At 40.4% G+C, this 19,820-nt stretch overlaps 1 non-coding gene and 1 pseudogene across 1 annotated transcript; one reads left to right on the forward strand and one right to left on the reverse strand.

Moving 5' to 3' along the window:
* Positions 1 to 499: 499 nt before the first annotated feature.
* On the reverse strand, positions 500 to 19,095 carry LOC149259166 (uncharacterized; annotated as a pseudogene).
* Positions 2,422 to 2,544, forward strand: LOC149259167 (small nucleolar RNA SNORD14). The gene has a single exon (XR_016261235.1). It is a non-coding gene; the product is annotated as a small nucleolar RNA SNORD14 (small nucleolar RNA).
* Positions 19,096 to 19,820: the final 725 nt, after the last annotated feature.

The raw sequence follows: 19,820 nt of genomic DNA on the forward strand, positions 1-19,820 counted from the left end.
CGAGAGTGCCCAGTGGGTGCATATTCCTACTCAAATGTGTGAGGGCCTTGCAGTGTCTTCCCAGAGCCTCTAGTGAAGAGGAGGTCATCTTCTTACAACAACTGGTATCTAGGTGGGTTATGGTTGCAAGTTTTGGAGCCACTTGGATAGTTACTGTATCTATCACATCACTCATAGGTATGCGCAGAATCTGAAGACTGTGGGAAAATTCACCCAAAAAATTAGGTACATGTTTTTGGAATGCCTAGGGGTTCCATAGAGTCACAAGGAGATAAAAATTTCCTCAATCAGTCATCTAAACTGGTTACCATTTTCATATGAAATGTCACCCTGTCAAATAATCAGGAAAGGTAGTATATAACCAGCGCTGTCTTCACATGAAAATATGAATCAGTCTAAAGAGAAAAGGAACAAAAACGAAGCCAAACCTATCAATATCATCTAAAAAACAAACTTTCTGGTGCCAATTTCTTTCAGAGAAGTTTACCTCTCCCCAATTCAAAAAGGTATTGTTGGCAAACCTTCTATGTCATCTTCAACTGCTCACCATCCTTACATGTAAACCATTCATTGAAGAAATACATTCGAGAAAAGTGATTTGATAATTATAAAAGTGGAACAAAACAAAAAATCTGTGCTTCAGATGGACTAGTTCTGGATTCCGCTGACAGAGGGTTCCAAATTTTCTTGCATGCTACTCATGTCATTCGCAGAGAGCTTTTCCTCAATCTTATATTTTCCAGAACTATCAAGAACTTGGCCTGAATGAAAATTACTATCATTATGGCAGGTAGACAGTTTTCTGTGATCAATCGGTGACTCATTGCACAAATTAAGCCCTTAAGACTTGACTTTCGTTTTGGGAGTTGGCTGGACAGGACGCTCATCCTCTAGCTTTCCCTCAGAAATCAGACCACTTGAGGCAACAGGAGCTAAAGGAGCAGCAATTTTTTTTTTTCATAACCCTTTGTGTCTGCGGCTTACTATGCAAAGTTACACGTTCATTGCTAATGCAGTTTGGAAGCATTTCTTCCAAATAACCATTCCATTTTCTATCAAGATTGGCCATTGAAGATACTTGCAAGGCTTTTTCTAAGCGACGTTGTACTACTCTTTCACGTATTTCAGCTTCAGTGGCTCGCTTCTCTACCAATTCCCTTTTATCATGAGCCTCTACGATTTTCTCTTCAAATGCATCTCTCTCACGCCGAAATCGCTCACATTCATTTCTTAACTCTTCACATATTGCTATATGTTTCTTCAATACAAATGCATTCTGTGTAGCCTCATCCCTGGTTTTTGCGTGCTTTTCGGTGGTGAGCTTCAACTGATCATCTTTCTCACTTAGTTGTTGCTGCAAACTGTAAACCTGTTCCTCCAATTTTCTGATGGATCGGTGCGCTAATTCCAGCTGGAATGTAAGCACAGAGACAAAAAGCGCCACCGCCTTACCTACTTCAAGTCAACTAAGCCCGCCCATATCCCTTATTTACTCTTGATCTCTAGCAAATCCTTCCTAAATTTACGCCTTATGTGCCTCAAGCATGCTTTCCACCACGCATTGGGACATTACTTCGCACATCTTGATTCGCTAAATCCCAATATTATCATCTTGGCAAGTGTGCCTCAGGTGAACAACAACCAGTCATTTAAAACCAGAAACCCTCATCTACTGCTCCAGAACTAGGCCATTCATTTGACAGACGCGCCATTTCGTTTCTTCCATTTTCAGCGACCAAAGTCTATTTAAGACCCTGAAATACCTCCACTGACTCCAAGCCCCTACTGAGACCTTCCAAAACAAGCAAGCAATACCTCGTTTTTGCAACACTCAAGTTGATTTCAAATGCAGAAAATGCATTCTTCCTTCAAAATACTAGAATCCACTAAAAACTCCAAAACAAACCCCAACACAAACCATTCCTGGGATACTACAACCTAACGTTAACCAGAAAATAAAGCATCCGAGCTCTCGCACCTTCACAGATTTGGTGAGATTGTTGGGCTTGTCACTATGTCATTTCAATAAATCATATTTTTGAATGATTCGTGGATTGGAAAATCGAGATCCTGTGGAGAGAGATCACAGGAAATCACATCAAGATAGGATAGCAACGAATTAAAACAGAGCGGCCAATTTTAGGAGGATTTTTCTCTAACCGAGTTTAATGGATGCGTAAAAACTGAGGGCAGTTAAAACCGCCATAAAAGAATTTACATCAATGTTTGTTCTGGAGCTGGAAACTGCTCAGACGATTAAGCAATATGATTTTTGGTTATTCGTTGGAATTAAATTGGTAGCGGCTTGGATCATAGTGAAATCACGTTGAAGAGTGGTGATGTGGCCCTTCTATTTATAGTGATTGGTATCGCGGTGTTAGATATACTTTCATCTTGTTTTTCACTAATTGTTAATGGCGTGGTCAATGATGATAAAAGAAAGGCCTGTTTCTCATAACATTCGCAGTGGCCGCCTGAGGGCTTTCGCCTCGCCGGGCTTGAGAGCCGTTGCTGCTTTTAAACCTTCCTTGGATGTCTGAGACCCCTTCTTTCTCAACAGATTACTGTTACAATTTTGTTGCATCAGCATTAGATGCAAGAAATGCCTGTAGTTTAGGTTTTGCTTTATGTGCCAATTTTCCTGAACTTTCGCAGTGGCCGCCTGAGGGCATTCTTTTCGCCGGGCTTGAGAGCCATCGTTGTTTTCAACCCTCCTCAGAGATGCCTCTTTTATATTTCTCTTTTTTTTGCAATTTTTTAAACTTATGTATGTCATGCAAGAATTACGTGCATTTTGCTTTTTTCTTTGTGTCTTTTGAGATGTTTATTGTTGAAGGTTTGGAATGAACAAAATTAAATTCTATTTTTAACTTTTTTTTATGTTGTAACAAAATAAATTGAATTGAATTTCATTCCTAAATTTTTTATTTATTTTTTAACTTGAATTTTATTCTAAATTTTTTATTAAAATCATTACTTTTTTTGTTTAAGAAAAAGAATTTTATTCTAATTCTTTTTTTAAAATCAAAATATTTTTGAAAAAGAATTTAAATTTTATTCTAACCCTAAAAAGATCTATATTTTTTTATTTATCTACAATGATTTTTTAGCAAATGGAGACAAGTATATTGCTAACCCTGAAAACATTTATAAACATTCTACTTTCTGATCCTCGAGATCATGTGAAAACGCAGGAGGAGAGTGTCATGCGGAAAGAGTCAATTTTGCGGACAAAACTGACCTCCCTAGAAGCTAAGGCTTTCTAATGACAAACAAGACAAGTAAACACTACCTTTCTCTAAATATGCTTTTAGAATACAAGTAATCAGGTGTTTATAACATACCTTTAGTCCAACGCTTTGTAGTAGTCCAGCCTCGCCGATCCGGATGAGCTCCTCCTTCTCTTCGAAACCTCCATTCACTAACAAGCCAAAAGATTACATAGCACCTGAAAAACTTATAAAATAAAACATATTTATCATACAGACCAAGGAGTATATGAAACAAATCATGTATAACAATCTGTTGAGAAAAATGAGTTTATTTGTATTAAGTGGGAACAAAAGAAACCATTACAACCTGAGCCTTGGTGTTGTGCAGGTCCCTCCTAGGGTCCAGCAAGAGTTTTCCTTTACTTTGATCAGCTCACCTACTTCCAAATAAGGCTAAGAAAGGATGGGAATCTCTCCTCTCAAGCTCTATAAGGGAGTCCTAATTCCAGCAACATCTACCCTTAGGAATGTTCAGCTTTCAACCTCTCCTCCCTCTGGCCCAATGCCTGTATTTATAGTGCTCTAGAGGAAGTTAATCAGGTCCACCATCAATGGGATAAGCCCCTCTTTGAATGGGATAGCTCCCCTCTTGATGGGATAAGTTCCTCTTTCATAGGGATACATGAACCATCTGGAGGCGCTCAATACACATCAAACAAGCTTCTAGAATGCTCTAGAAATGACCACAAGTAACTTTTTTGAAGTGAAACTTGCGCCTTTTGACCTTTACAGGAGTAAGCACCCACCCCTTTACAGACAGAGCGTACAAGTACGCAGGTATTGTGAACTTGAGGTGCGTACACGCAAGTAAGGCTAAGAGAAACTGCATACCCGGAGATATATAGATTTTTAAAGACTTTCTCTCCTTCTTGGAGTTTGACATAAAGAGCAGAGATATGAGACTTGCCAAGGAGGATAGTATGACAGTTGATAGAGCCATACTAACTGCAAATAGTCATGGTGACAAATTTTAGTGTAACAGATTGCCCCCCAAAAGTGCGAAGCCTATAGTAGATTAGGGTTTCATATCATCTAGGAAGGGTGAAGTACTTTATCATTTCAAGGATTATCTTGTGGAGAGCACAGTCGAAACCTGCAAATATTCAACACAAAATACATATATAAGATCATATCATCGCTGAGGTAGGCATTCCCATACTCAGATCAAAAACTTTAACTAACAAACTAACTACTGCTTTGATACAGGAATGATTTCGCAGTACATCATAATCATAGACTCTTGTAGACACAGTATGGACGTAGCCATCTGTTTATGATTAGTCTACTGTACAATGAATACAAAACTCCTCGCAGCCTGGATGGTGGAAACTAGATCCAGGGTCTTCATTTCTACTTCCCGAAATAGTACGATTCTATCCATGCGAATAAATGAGTTGATGTCGAACATGGAAGAAACCACTTGATTACCAGTCAATGATGTAAATTGTTAACAAGTGTGAGAGAGACCACCAGTGATGTCAATGGTTCTCAAAGTACCCAGTACAATCCATGAGATGTGAATGAATGAGTTGATGTCGAACATTTCACGGAATCCTTCGATCGAAAGTCAATGATGTAAACCGTCGTCAAAGGCGAGAAACCTACCATTGATGCATGCAGATTTCAAGGTACTGACGATTTCTAGGTCATGTTTCTAGATAATGTGTTGATGTCGATAGAAAGCGACCCGTTGCAGGAAATCCCACAAAACGAAATCATAGATCAAGTTGAAGAGATGTAGCTGTAAGGACTGACTCAGGGATGGTCAATATGGATGACGGGTATTTTGCAGATGAATGGTTTATTTGCAGTGACCTCTTGAATACATAACGGCATGACAGATGGCTTGGTGACAATTGACCCAAAGTTAATACTCGGAACCAGTTGAAGATTTTCAATGTGGTTTGATCAACTGTGAGGCAAAGGATTTCCAAACCCAGGTAAATGAAAAGTGTCGTGTTCAAGAGTGGTGATAAGGCTTCTTCTGAGACAAAGGATAACAAATAGGCTCATTTTTCTCTCTTTTCCCCCACCATTTCTGGCAAGTACCTCTTTATTTTTTACAAGCTTGAGGAGGATAACATATGCTTGATTATAAGCTCATCCTTCGGATGAGTCCAACTTAGTTTTGATTCGAACCCTAAGAAGGAGTGGTCCGTTCCTGTTTGTAATCGAACAGGTCCTTTACTGTGAAATTTTAACGAGTCTAGTATAGGAGAAACTCGGCGTTTTTCAATTTTAGAGAGTCTGAAAAAACTTAAGAAAACTCCAGGTTTGAACTTTTTTCGTAAATTTGTGTCTCCTAAGCCCAAAAAAGTATAAAATAATACTTGAGAGAACCGCTTGATCTTGCGACCAAGGAGTACTTTCATGATTAGTGTCTTTGACCTGAAAAGTAAAAAGTGATCAAGGACACGTCATTTTATTTCCAGTATTGAATTTGAAACGACAAAAATCCGACAATCTTTTCCTGTTTTTATGGTCAGAAGAGGGCTGTAAGGGGACCGTCTTTTAATTCCATTTTAACGAGTGTAAAAGAAACGCTTGGCAATCTTTTCATGTTTTAGGAGTCAGAAAAGGGCTCAAAAGATGACTCTGATGTTTTTGTTTGTGAAAAATGACAATTTTCCCTGAAAATCCTTTTATCTTGCACAAAAACCACCACATTACTCATACCTGTTTAAAGATAGGTAAAAATACTTTGAAAAATACCTTTTCATGGTGGAAAATAAACAAATTTGACATTTATTTACTCAAAAAACCTATAAAAAGGGCTTTTACCATTTAATTTTTACCATTTTACTGTTGAGGAGAGAAAAAGGGCTTTTGGCAAGAAACTTCCCGTGGACATTGCGGAGAATCCGACCGTAGAAACTGAACGTCGTCTCATCAGGTATTCTATAACATCCTCCCTTGCATTTCCATCCATTTAGAATTTGTTTTTAAGCTTTAGTTTCATTTTTTGGAGGCCTTGGGGGTTTCAAGGTCCGCTTTTCGAGGTACGCAGGTGCCCCATGGGTGACCTGTGTACCCCGACATTTTCTCAGTTGGAAAAATGTCGGGCGTACGCAGCTTGCCTTAAGAGAACCTGCGTACATACGCCCTATCTCTAAAGGCGGGCTGCGTACACCGCGGAGAGGATTTTCAAACTCCCATTTCTCCAAAATGAACCAAAAAATTTTAAATTTATGGACTCTAACAGATGTTTTATGGTGTGTAGATTGCCCACCATGCTTGATTGGCGCGAGAGAGAACACGAAGATGTTGATTTGGCCGCGATTAATCACCAACCTTCCATTGATGCTTTGAAGGCATGCAGTCTTTACAAATACTGGGCCATACCTGGCATGAGGGCCCAAGTGTGCTTTCTAGAGTGGCTAGTTGAAAGGTGGAACGTTCGGGATCAGTGCTTTTACATTGGAGGGCACCAGCTCGAGATAGAGCCCTCAGATATTTACTTTCTCACTGGTTTTCCCAAGAGGGGTGAACAATTGACTCTGTCCGGGACTAGGCCGGGTGGCCAGTCCATTGCTAGTCTCTGACTAGAGTGGTGTAATAATCAAAACCAGGATAAGGGGATAGAAATAAAAAAGATATCCCGACCTGAACTTATGGTAATTGCCTTTACAGTTACCAGACTTTGTGGGGCTACCGCTTTGCACATTTCCACTGGATCCCAGATGCGGATAGCGATTGATTGCTATCGGGGCACCATTTTCAACTGGTGCGATGCTGTGTTGGCCAACTTAAAGGGCCAACTGACTAGGACCAAGAACGGATAGCTGAAGACTTTTGGTTATGGGCCTTTAGTTGTGAGTTTTTCCCTAGAGAGGGTTCCGATGCTGATCCCACATCAGCTCACTGTTGAGGTTGGGCCTCCCCAAGAGCCTAAGTTGATGCGATGGGTTGTGGTGATGGCCCGTCATCCTGACGAGGGCACGGAGGTTGTCCGATTTAGACCGGAGTATTTTCACTGGTTGGAGAACCAGGTCTTCTCGATACAGGATTTTCCTTATGCCGGAGTTGATTTTCGTGGAGATCCGGACATGATTCTTCCACCGGGAGAATAGTGGGATGACACAGGTACTTCATTTTTCACAAGTTTTTAAATTATCTACTTTTTTTCGTTTTTATATCGTCTCAAAACTGACAGTGACAATTTTCAAAATGCAGATGTAGGCCCACAGCGTCCAGCCAATCTCTGGCCTTTCGAGAGGAGAGTACCAGTTGCACCGGCACCGGCCCCACAGGATGCGGCCGCAGAGACCTTAGCTGAGTTGGAACAAGACCTAGAGCGTCTTACGGTAGACATACCAGAGACCACTATAGATGATATTCCTATCAGACTTCAGCGCTATGTCATCGCAGTCCCAGGACCTTTTAGGAGGTTCTTGTGTAGGGTGGCACATGCAATGGTGTCGTATAGAGAGCACCACCAGTGATTGGATGGTCACTTTGTAGACACATGTGACATTTTGGTTTTTTGTACTTATCATTTTTGTCGATCATAAGGTGTTTTTCAACCTATGATCGAAGACGATGTATTTTTTGACACACTCCTATCTATATATATCATTATTACCGGCTTATCTTGTTAAACACGTGTGATGAAATGTTTTTAAATTTACATGTATGATTATCCCAAATGTCTGTCTAACATTCGAGAAGAAATTGCATCTGCTAATGTATTTAAAGACCTTGGAATATGCTGATATTCAATGTAATCAAATTCACGTTCCAAGAGATGCACTCTAGAAAGTAACCTTAATAATACTGGATTTCTAATGGCATAAACTCTATTAAGCTGTAATACAACGAGTTCAGAATCTAACCTCACTATCAAACTTTGAATCCCAAATGAAATAGATTCAGACAATAATTCTATCACTGCACTGTATTCTGCAATGTTGTTTGTTGTTTGACCGAGGCTCACCCCATGCATAGAAACTAACTCGTTAGAGGGCAAATAGATAACCCAAGCTGCGGAAGAGATATTTTGTGTACTACGAAAAGCACCATCAGCGAATCCAATGTACGTTTGGAGAGGCGTCGACATCTGCAATATCAAGAGTAAAACCAAGATAAGCTAGAATAATGATGAAAACACACTCTCTAAGCTAAGCACACTGTCTATACTAACAAACACACCAGCTAGAAAGAAAAATATAACCTAACTAAAATCTCCATACCCATCATTTAAGCATAATACCTCTTTAGGTAAAGTCCATTTCTGGGTTTACCCAAAGAGTCCCCGTCAAAATCTACCAGCTCATAGGCCCCTTTTGCTAGCTTTCGGTTGACAATGTAGGGCCCATGCCACATAGGAACGAATTTTCCAACACCTAATTTATCGTTAGCTTGATCATATAATAGCACTAGGTCTCCTTCCGAAAAATTTCGAGGGGTCACATTTCGATCATACTGAGCTTTCATATGTTTTGCGTGAGTCTCGATTGCCAATGTAGCGTCACGTCGAGTCTCATCTAACTGACCTAAGTATAATAAACGCTTCTCCTCTTCGGAAGTAGCTGGAAGTAATTCGACAGCCATTTGAAGTGACGGGATTTCGCATTCAATGGGCAGCACAACTTCCAAACCATAAACTAGTTGGAAAGGGGTGAACCCTGTTCATGTTTTCACTGAGGTTCGGTATGCCCAAAGCGTGGAAAATAACATGTTGTGCCAATTCGACCAATGAATGCCAATGATTCGTCGGATTATGATAACTAAAAATTTGTTAATGGACTCAACCAGACCGTTCGCTTGTGGATAATAAGGAGTTGAGCTATCGTGACGTAAACCAAGCTGGCCTGTAAGTTATGTCGTCATAACGTTTTGAAAATGGCACCCATGGTCAGTGATTATCGCTTGTGGGACACCAAACCTAGTAATAATGTGATTGAATACGAAAATTGCAGCTGTCTTGCCATCTGCCTCGAATGTAGGCATCGCCTCAGCCCACTTAGTAAAATAATCCACCGCAAGGATGATATACGCATGCCCCCCGGCCGAGTGAGGGTTACATGTAATAAAATCGATACCCCATTTGGCAAAAGGACCAACGAAAATTATAGGGTGGAGAGGAGCAGGTGGTGTGTGCATCTTGCGATCAAACACTTGACAGTTGTGGCATTTCCGAACCGCAATAATACAGTCTTTAAACAAGGACGGCCAGAAGTAGCCAGCGCGCAATATCTTTTGGGCTATGGCATACCCAGACATATGACCGCCACATGCTCCAGAGTGACAGTCATTCAAAACCCTTTCTGCTTCCTCGTGAGTTAAGCAACGGCGAAAAACCAAGTCCGCCCCACAGCGATAAAGAGTATCTCCAATAAGTTTGTACTGTTGGGACTGGAATCGAATTTTCCGACGTTCTGACTTTGAAACTTCGGGCCAAAAGGATTAGGTCTGGAGATAGATGATTATATCTCCATACCACGGATCTAAAGTGCCGATGAGAAACAAATATTTGTCCGCAATGGGTTCCTCTGCCACAGTTTCCGTGTCAGCATGCGGGAAATCACACATCAACTCTGCAAAAACTAAAGATTTCTTAGACTTAGACTTTTCAAATTCCAAGTCGAACTCCTGCAGGATGACGATCCATTTAGAGTACTTGCCCCCTAGCAATTTTTTAGTCAAAATGTAGATCATAGGGTTGCAATCCGAAATGACTGTAGTTTTACGGATAAGAATGTAGTGACGAAAACGTTGGACAACTTGAACGGCTGCCAAGGCCAATTTCTCCACATGTGAATATTTGAGCTCAGTGGGATTTAACGTCCGACTAAGGTAATAGATCACATGTTCCGTTCTGAATTCGTCTTCCTGGACTAAGACCATTCCAATGGTGGAATGAGCAGCGGCGAGGTACAAAAAGTAATCCTGGTTGTAGTTGGGAGGATGCAGCAACGGTGCATGGGTCAATGCGTGCTTGAGTGCATCAAAATATTTCTGAGCTATCTCATCCCAAGAGAATTGAGCGTTTTGTTTCAACAACCGGGTAAAACCCTTGGTAATCTCGGCATAGTTAGGAATGAATCGGCGTAAAAAGTTTGCTTTCCCCTGCAAACTTTGGAGTTGGAGAAGACTCGAAGTAGGAGGCAATTTGATGATAGCTTCTACCTTCGAGGGATCGACGCGGATGCCGGCTTTTGAAACTACAAATCCCAGCAATTGTCCCACTTCTATACATAAGACACATTTGTGTGGGTTCAAACGAATCCGATAATGCCTACACCTCATGAAGATTGCTCGTAAATGGACAAGGTGATCAGCTCGATGTAAGGAGTGAGCGGGCAAATCATTGAGATACGGTTACACAATGTGTTTGATGTCATGAAATGCATAAGACATCGCCCTTTGAAAAGTGGCTCTGGCATTCTTAAGCCCAAAAGGTAATTTTCAATAAGCAAATGTCCCCCATGGACAAATGAAAGCCGTTTTTGGTTGATCGGCAGGTAGAATATTGATTTGGTTGTAACCAGAAAAACTGTCCATAAAGGAAAATATTTCACTGCCGGCACAATCATCAATTATTTGATAGATATAGGGTGTTGGATAGTTGTCCTTAGGACAAGCACGATTAATATCCCTATAGTCGATACATATTCTTATTGTTCCCTGTTTTTTGTTAACCGGAACAATATTTGATACCCAATTCGTTAAAGGGATTGGATAAATGAAACCTGCTTTCAACAACTTCTCAACTTCTGCTTTAATTGCAGCCGCTTTTCGTGGGTGAATTTGACGCAAATGTTGCCGGACGGGTTTAGCGTCCGAGTAAGTCTTGATCTCATGGACAACAATCGCGGGATCAATTCCTGGCATTTCCTCGTAAGACCAGGCAAACACGTCGCGGAATTCTTGAAATAGGGCCTTGTATGTCTGAATTTCGTCATCTGAAGATGAGGCACCTATATGAATGTGCTCAACAATTCCGGGCTTGACTCAAATGTGAATGGGAATAGTGCGAGAAATGTTTCCCAAATTCAGCTCTGAATCAGGATGTTTCATTGGACTCTGAGCTTCTTTGACATATTCAGCTGTAAAGATGGATGAGAAATCGTTTTCAAAACGATCATCCTCAGGCAAAAACGAAGATCTATGATGGAGATCTTCCCATGGTAAATCGTCTACGCACAGGACTTCACAAAGTTGTTCGTCAGATGACACAACTTCGGGAAACGTTATTAACTCCGAGGTTGACGCGAAAAGGGATTCCTCACGGACCAAATTCATTTGGTCGATTTTGGTTGAACTCAGGTCGGTAAAAGACTGCACGGCTTCATAGGCAATTTCATATGGACTCAAAGGCATCGCATCACCAAATGAGTCTATCTCAGATTCAGAAGGAATGATCCAAGGATCGTTATAAACAATGGTAATCATATGAATAGATGCAAACGAAGACATGACGTTGATTGGAGGAAAAGGAAAAGTTCCCAGTAAACTGGCATCTTTAACTAATGCTACACCAACATCCTTATAAGGGATAGTCGTTTTACCGACATGCTGGATACTCTCTGAAGAGGCTGGGTCGGATGAAAAATAAGCCAGCTGGTCTATGGTTACGATCTTGCCATTATGTGGAAACTTTATTACTCTGAAGGCCGATGAAACGACCACTGTCATAGCGTAACACCAACTTCGACCCAAGAGAAGGTTGTAGTCTAGAGGGGCATCAACCACCTCCACATCTAGACTAACGGTTTTTCCTTCAACCCCGATAGGCAAATCCTGTAGAATGCCAAACGGATGGAACCCACGGCCATCAAAGGCCTTAAGAATTGTCAGGGATTGATTTAGTGAAGGAGAACCAAGCGATCTGTAGCACTGTATTGACATAATACACGTGGAAGCTCCCTCATCAATTACAGTCCGATGAATAGGCCTGTTTTTTACTATCACTGGGATCTGGAAAGCCATCTAATGAGGAAAACGCGGTGTACTATTTTCTAGATCAAAGATTATTAGGTTTGGGTCCTGAACATCAACAGCTCCTATAGCCAAAAAAAGTAAGTTTCGCTGTGCCGACATTGCTGAGGGTGAAACAACTAAATCCTCAACAATGTTGTAATTTTGGGCTGCGCTCGCATGTGGATTGAAAGCAGACCTTCGAAGTACACCCTTGGCGGGCGGTTTGATTACTAAGTCAGGGTTAGGTTTCTCGATCTGTAGTGGATCGGAACTGGGAGCTGAGGCTGATGGATTTGAATGAGAAGATTCTGCTTCTTTCGATCCATCAACAGGACTTTTACTACCATAATCTTGCGATCGAGTCGCAATCCTTACATGAGACATCATCAATATGGGTTCTTCGCTGGAACTCGAGGAAGAACCTATCATCTTACTCTCCTGCTTTGGAAATGGATCCTTCAAAACAGCAGGAGTTGGGGAACCCTTGACGATTTTCACAACCTCAGCCCGATGAGGGCAATCTCTTGTAAAATGATCCTCTTCACAAATAAGACAAGGATATCGAGGTTTGCGCTTTTCGTCATTGGTTTCCGACTTTTTTGTTTTCTCCATTGGAGTCTTGTCTACTTTATTCTTCTTCTTACGTTTCTTCTTCCCACCGTTTTTTGATTTAGCCGTAGATGACTCTACAGCATGAATATCAGCGGAAACTTCAGTAGAAGATTCTCCTGTCGGGGAGTCTGGTAAGGTTATAATGGGCAAATAATTCTTTGAAGACTTCTTCTTGCTTTTAGTATTTACCGTACCAATCATGCCATCAGCAGCATGAGATCCCGAAGGAGCAACAGCGATTTGATTTGACTTTGGAATATCTGGGATCTTTTCGTGTAACGTACCTGACTGAGTGTAAACTAAGTCAAGGTACTGCGCTTGAGCAATCACTTGCTCCTCAGTAACTACTCCGGCCTTATCTACGTCTTCAGTAATCTTCGGTAACAATGATTTAACAAACCATTCAGCTAAGATTTGGTCCGGGATAAAAACTTTCACTAATCGCCTTCAACGTCTCCATTCATGTATATGATCAGAAATATAAGTGGACGTCGATTGTTTTAATGAAGTTAGTAGCTCCGTGCCATTATCATATCTGACCGACAACTGAAAATGAGTTAGGAATGAGGTAGCTAACTGACTAAAATTATAAAAAGAGGCCCGTGGTAACTCAATGTACCACTTGGCTGCGAGACCAATGAGCGTACGCTGGAAAAGACGTAAGTGGATCGAATCATCCGAGATGGAATTTGAAGCACACCAGAGGTGGTAAGTCATCACATGATTTGACGAATCCTCTCCAGACTTACCTTCAAACTTGGGTATGTCACTGGGCAACTTATTTGGCATTGGCAGCCAAAACGGAAGATAATTTATTGGATCGTTCGTTAGGCGTGACAAGTCCGGTAAATCCAAATTTGCGATAAACGGTAATTGCCGATTAGGATCCCTAAAACTCTGTGTCACAAGACCAGTCCCAGGAGGAGGATATCCAGGATAACTTGGAATAGGAATCGCATTCGGGATATTGTATCCTCCTGGAAAACCAAGATTAACCGGACCGTACTGGGGTTGCTGAGGTTGTTGATAAGTGTACCCAGGATACAATTGATACTGGTAAACTGGTTGTTGGACAGCAGCCCGTATTGGTACTGTCCCTGGTACTGTTGATAAGTGAATTGTGGTTGACTAGTGACAACCGTACTTAAACCAGGCTATCCTACAGGTATCTGAACCGTAGTTTGAATCGTGGATCCAGACAATGGTAAAGATGTCTGAGGAGTAGTTGCAGAGACAGTAGAAACCGGAGCTATCAATACTCCATAAGTAAGTGTGGTGGAAGGAACAGATGTTGCAGTAGTTGCAGCAGTCGTTTGAGATGGAGTACTAGGTGCAATGGGTGACTGAGTAACTACCGAAGGTATAGAAGTTTGAACATTAGACTATACTGGTTGCTGGAGTGAACCAGAAACTAAGGGTTGTCCAGCTTGAGATGACAACTGTACACTTGGCTGCAATACCTGTTGAACTTGCGATGGATCCCACACTATGTTCATTTTGGGGTATTGACCCATGACAGGTTGAGGATATTGAGATCCATAACCGGATTGAGGGTAGGATTGATAGTTGAAAGGTACATTTCCCGTACCTTGAACATAAGATTGACCTTGGGGTGGTTGATAACCTTGACTCGAGTACTGACCTTGAGGTAGATACCCTTGAGGTAAGTACTGATGCTGGGGTTGACCTTGAGGTATAAGTTGATACTGAGGTTGACCTTCGGGTACATATTGAGGCTGGGGTTGACCTTGAGGAATGTATTGCACTATGGGTACATACTGTCCTTGAGGTTGCCCTCCAGACGCAATTTGTGTACCTTGAGGTTGCCCCCCAGGCGTTAATTGAGGCTGTCTGCCAGGCGGTAACTGGCCACCTTGAGGTTGAGAATCGGGAACTGAACTTGACATCATGTAAATGTCTCCTACACCCAATGGTTTATTACCATTGTTTCCAGTTAATAACCCGTGTTTAATGGGTTGAGGAGATGCTCCCACAAAAGTACCAGAAAGTGACTGATACCCAGAGGGAACAGAAGGACCGCCGTACAAGAAAGATTCAGGAGATTGAGTGAACACGGACGACTGACCAGACATATTTACAGGAGTATAAATACCTCCAGGTGGATAAGGAGTACGAGGTGGAGAAAACCTTGACCCTGAGTTGTCCAAATAATTAGTTAACGAAAGATACCAAGTAGTACTTCTAGGAGGACTGTAAAAGATGGATTCACGCTCCCTTAGATCAATAGTAGGTTGATCTTCAAGGATAGAGACGCCTATTTCTTCTTCTGGAGCAAGTTCTTCAACAACTATCAAACCAGAAGGAAGATTTTCGGTGATGACCCTTTCTACCCTAGGTGAATCAGGAAAACTAGAAGTTGGAGTAACAAGTTCAGATATTTCAGGTTCTTCGCCTATATCACTAGTAGATGAAAAACTACCAGCAAGCTCGGAAACTGCAACAGCTTCGGGGTTATAACCTGTTTCTAGACCTTGGTAATCTGGATGGACTACCAACGATAAATCTCCTTCTTCAGGTGAACCTACTTTACTGCCACTAGGAGTTACAAGGACTTTCAAACCTTCGTAATGACCCGGGACGTCTTCAGAAGGTTCGCCCTGAAGTCTACAGGACTTCCTCAACAAATCGGCCACGGTAACAATCTCAGGAGACTGGCCCCGAAGTCTACGGGACTGTCTCGGTAATTCAGCCACAGTTAAAAACTTTTAACTACTGCACACGCAAACAAAGTAAAATCTCAAAGCAAACCGCCTAAAGTCTCTAAAGAACCAAACAAATTCGAATCACATGCCTAAAGAATCTAGGGCGTCAAACCATACACAAACAGTAGCCTTCCGGACCAAAAACACTAGTTGGAGATGAAACCCAACATCGCCGAACAGTTACCCCGGCAACCTGCTTAATGAATAGACCGGCACAAGTTCCTCCACTTTAACCGTCTCGAGTGAAGTGAACCCCCGGAAAATCCAAGTGAGTCTAGCCGACGTCTGCTCTAGGTACAGTGGGATCTTCCCTCCACCGTCACCTCGAGTAGAATCCTAAAGATAATGGTCACTAAGGTTACCAACAACAATAAATATACCTGGGGGAACAGTCTACGACCCGATATCACGCGAGGGCAGAGTAACAAGCTCAATCCCCTTGCCGGCTCCTTGACAATAATCCAAGGTTTACCGACAAGTGACCCCAGGCTCCTTGACAATAATCTGAGGTTTACCATTTGTAGTACGTGCATATATGGCGTCTTTCCCAATGAAGGAGGATTGATCCCCTCACTGGTTCGGACACGGTCTCGTGCTTCTCCTTTAAGAGGAGCTTTCCTAGAGTACAAATGAAACAGTTGGATTTATCCTACCACAAGATGAGCTACTTGTTTGGTTTTACTGTCTTGGAGAGTTAATTACTCTCCTACTCCAAGACACTAGCCTGATCTATATTGGTGTTTCAGAGCCCTAGTAAATAAAAGTTACTAAGTTGATTTTACTTTAAACGTTAATTTTCTATGGCTTTTCTTTAGGACAAAAGGTAGTGGAGATGAAACTGATGGTGTGTAGACTCGACTCAAATCCACTAAAAAGATGCACTTAGGATGATTTATACTAATTTTCGTTTTCAATGAATTCCCTAGCTAAGAGAGTTGGAGAATGCAAAATTGATATAAATCAACTTTCTTGGCAATGAAAATCAAAGAAACAAACTCTTTATCTTTTCCAAAGCATACGACACATGACCACTAATTATTTCACGAAAATTCCTTTTCTTTTCAAAGACTCAAATGCTACTAAAGCAAACTTTTCTTCAAAAGAGTTTTTTTTTGGATTTTTCCCTATATTAAAAAACCATGTAAAACTTACTTTAACAGAAAGCAAAGTTAAAAAATCTATGGCAATCAAATCAACTCAATTTCACCCAAAAGGAAATCTAAGAGAAATTCACCTAAAAGTAAATCTAATGAGGCAAAAAGCCTACCAAGTATGATTCCAGGATGTTTTACTCAGTCAAAATTTAACTAAGGACTAGTTAATGCAGAATAAAAAACCAGTCAAAAACAAAAATCAAAATCTTTTGTTCTTTTTCTTAAGAATAAAATTCAAAGTTTAATCAACAAACTTTTTCGAGATTCCACAAAGGGACAACACAAAGGTAGGTTTCTCACAAGGGTGGATTCTATGAAAGGTCCGACTCCTAAGAAGACTGAAAAGACCAGGGAGATCCAAGGTTTTACAACTTCCAAAGCCAAATTCACTACAGGACCAATGCAAAAATCAAACCCTAGGGAAAAATCTCTATGAATTTCACTAAAACTCTTGACACTGATGAAACAAGCTTAGGTGAAGATTTATGGTAGGTAACCAGTGGATCTGGGCAGTAAAAACAAATTAAAAAACAAAATCTAGAAGGCAAAAAGGAAAAAATTGAAATTTTCTTAATTTTGACAGGGTACGCAGGCAACCTGTTTACACAGGTGCGTGTACGCTCTGCGCACAAAGTTGTAGTGCATACAGGTACGCACTGTGCTTAACTCAGAGGGTGCGTACTACTAGCAAAACCAAGAAAAACTAAAATCTAATTTAACCCATTATCTATCCCACCCAAATACACAGTCAAACAGCCAAAAACCAGAAAACAAACGACTTTTCTCAAATCAAAGTTTCACACAAAGGAAAAATCATTCACATCAATGGAGTCCCCAGTGGAGTCGCCATTTTTGTCATGCGGAAAGAGTCAATTTTGCGGACAAAACCGACCTCCCTAGAAGCTAAGGCTTTCTAGTGACAAATAAGACAAGTAAACACTACCTTTCTCTAAATATGCATTTAGAATACAAGTAATCAGGTGTTTATATCATATCTTTGGTACAACGTTTTGTAGTAGTCCAGTCTCGCCTATCCGGATGAGCTCCTCCTTCTCTTCGAAACCTCCATTCACTAACAAGCCAAAATATTACATAGCACCTGAAAAACTTATAAAATAAAACATATTTATCATACAGACCAAGGAGTATATGAAACAAATCATGTATAACAATCTGTTGAGAAAAATGAGTTTATTTGTATTAAGTGGAAACAAAAGAAACCATTACAACCTGAGCCTTGGTGTTGTGCAGGTCCCTCCTAGGGTCCAACAAGAGTTTTCCTTTACTTTGATCAGCTCACCCACTTCCAAATAAGGCTAAGAAAGAATGGGAATCTCTCCTCTCAAGCTCTATAAGGGAGTCCTAATTCCAGCAGCATCTACCCTTAGGAATGTTCATCTTTCAACCTCTCCTCCCTCTGGCCCAATGCCTGTATTTATAGTGCTCTAGAGGAAGTTAATCAGGTCCACCATCAATGGGATAAGCCCCTCTTTCAATGGGATAGCTCCCCTCTTGATGGGATAAGTTCCTCTTTCATAGGGATACATGAACCATCTGGAGGCGCTCAATACACGTCAAACAAGCTTCTAGAATGCTCTAGAAATGACCACAAGTAACTTTTTTGAAGTGAAATTGCGCCTTTTGACCTTTACAGGAGTACGCACCCACCCCTTTACAGAAAGAGCGTACAAGTACGCAGGTATTGTGAACTTGAGGTGCGTACACGCAGGTAAGGCTAAGAGAAACTGCGTACCCAGAGATATATAGAGTTTTAAAGAATTTCTTTCTTTCTTGGAGTTTGACATAAAGAGCAGAGGTATGAGACTTGCCAAGGAGGATAGTATGACAGTTGATAGAGCCATACTAACTGCAAATAGTCATGGTGACAAATTTTAGTGTAACAGAGAGCATACTTATTCGAAACATAAAATATGATCTACCTACTCTATGCTAATTGAAGATTACAAACTATTACGTGTAATTAAATTTCTAGTCTAACCATTCATGCAATAGTAGTAAAAATATATTCATTTTCAATTTCCCAATTTTAAATTGAAAATATACAAGGATGATCGAATCTAGTTTTTGTGAGTATGATCTAATGAAATAAAAACAAAATCAATCTAACCTCATACTTGTTTGAAACCATCGAAACCACTTGTCAATCATGCTTTCATAGGCGTGATTTCCACTCTGATTCAGATCATGCTGCAACTTCTCTTCATCCTCCTCATTTTCCTGTTCAAATAATTGTTCATCATCAGATATACAAGATTCTTCAAATGTTAATTCACTGTTTTCTTCTATAGGAGTAGTTAAGCTTTTGGCTGCTGTCAAGATCTCTTCTTTGCAAGAAGAGGAGATCCTAACACCTGCTAGGATCTGAGCGAGTTGTTCCAAACTTATACTCATTGTTTTTATTGTGTTTTTGTTTTTTTTTTCAGTGAATGGGGGGTTTTTTTTATTTGTGTTCTATTTCTATGTTTTCTATATAAGAATAAAATTAAATGAAAATTCCTAAATGCAATTAAACCTAAATGATCCTAAATAAAAATTCTTCCTAAACAATCTTCCTAACTAGCTTACATCTAAGTTTGCTTCCTCGGCAACGGCGCCAAAATGTTGGGCAATTTAGTTGTCTGCTAAATCCCTGTCATTTAATTTATCAATCCGGGGTATCGTAAACTTAGAAGAAAACCAAAATATATGGGACCTTAGATGAAACAGGTGTAAGAAGTTTGTTTAGAATGGAAATGCATATTACAAATCTAAACTATCAAATCTATTTTATGAAAGCATAAAAATGTTTGATCAATGGAATTATTTTACTTTAGAAGATAGAGAAGAGTCTCTTGTTCAAGAGTCCTGATTGTCCTTCTACAATCTTCCTTATAATAACATTACCAAACACCTAAGAAAGCAAGAAAGAAATCATATAAATGAAAGCAAGTAAATATTGTTTTCAATTCAATTCTTAGCTCATGGAGAAAGGTCCCCTAACTTAGGAGGACTTGATTGCCCTTCTCACATAAAAACTATATACTGAAAGGGAATCAATATTCACATAAATGTAATCTAGGACATCATACGAGAAAGTAAATATTATTTCAATTTAATCTAGCTCATGGATAAGAGAC

Source organism: Pinus tabuliformis, chromosome 6 (assembly GCF_031772625.1).
Source record: "Pinus tabuliformis cultivar Carrire ecotype Pingquan chromosome 6, CPIR1, whole genome shotgun sequence".
Lineage (NCBI taxonomy): Eukaryota > Viridiplantae > Streptophyta > Pinopsida > Pinales > Pinaceae > Pinus > Pinus tabuliformis.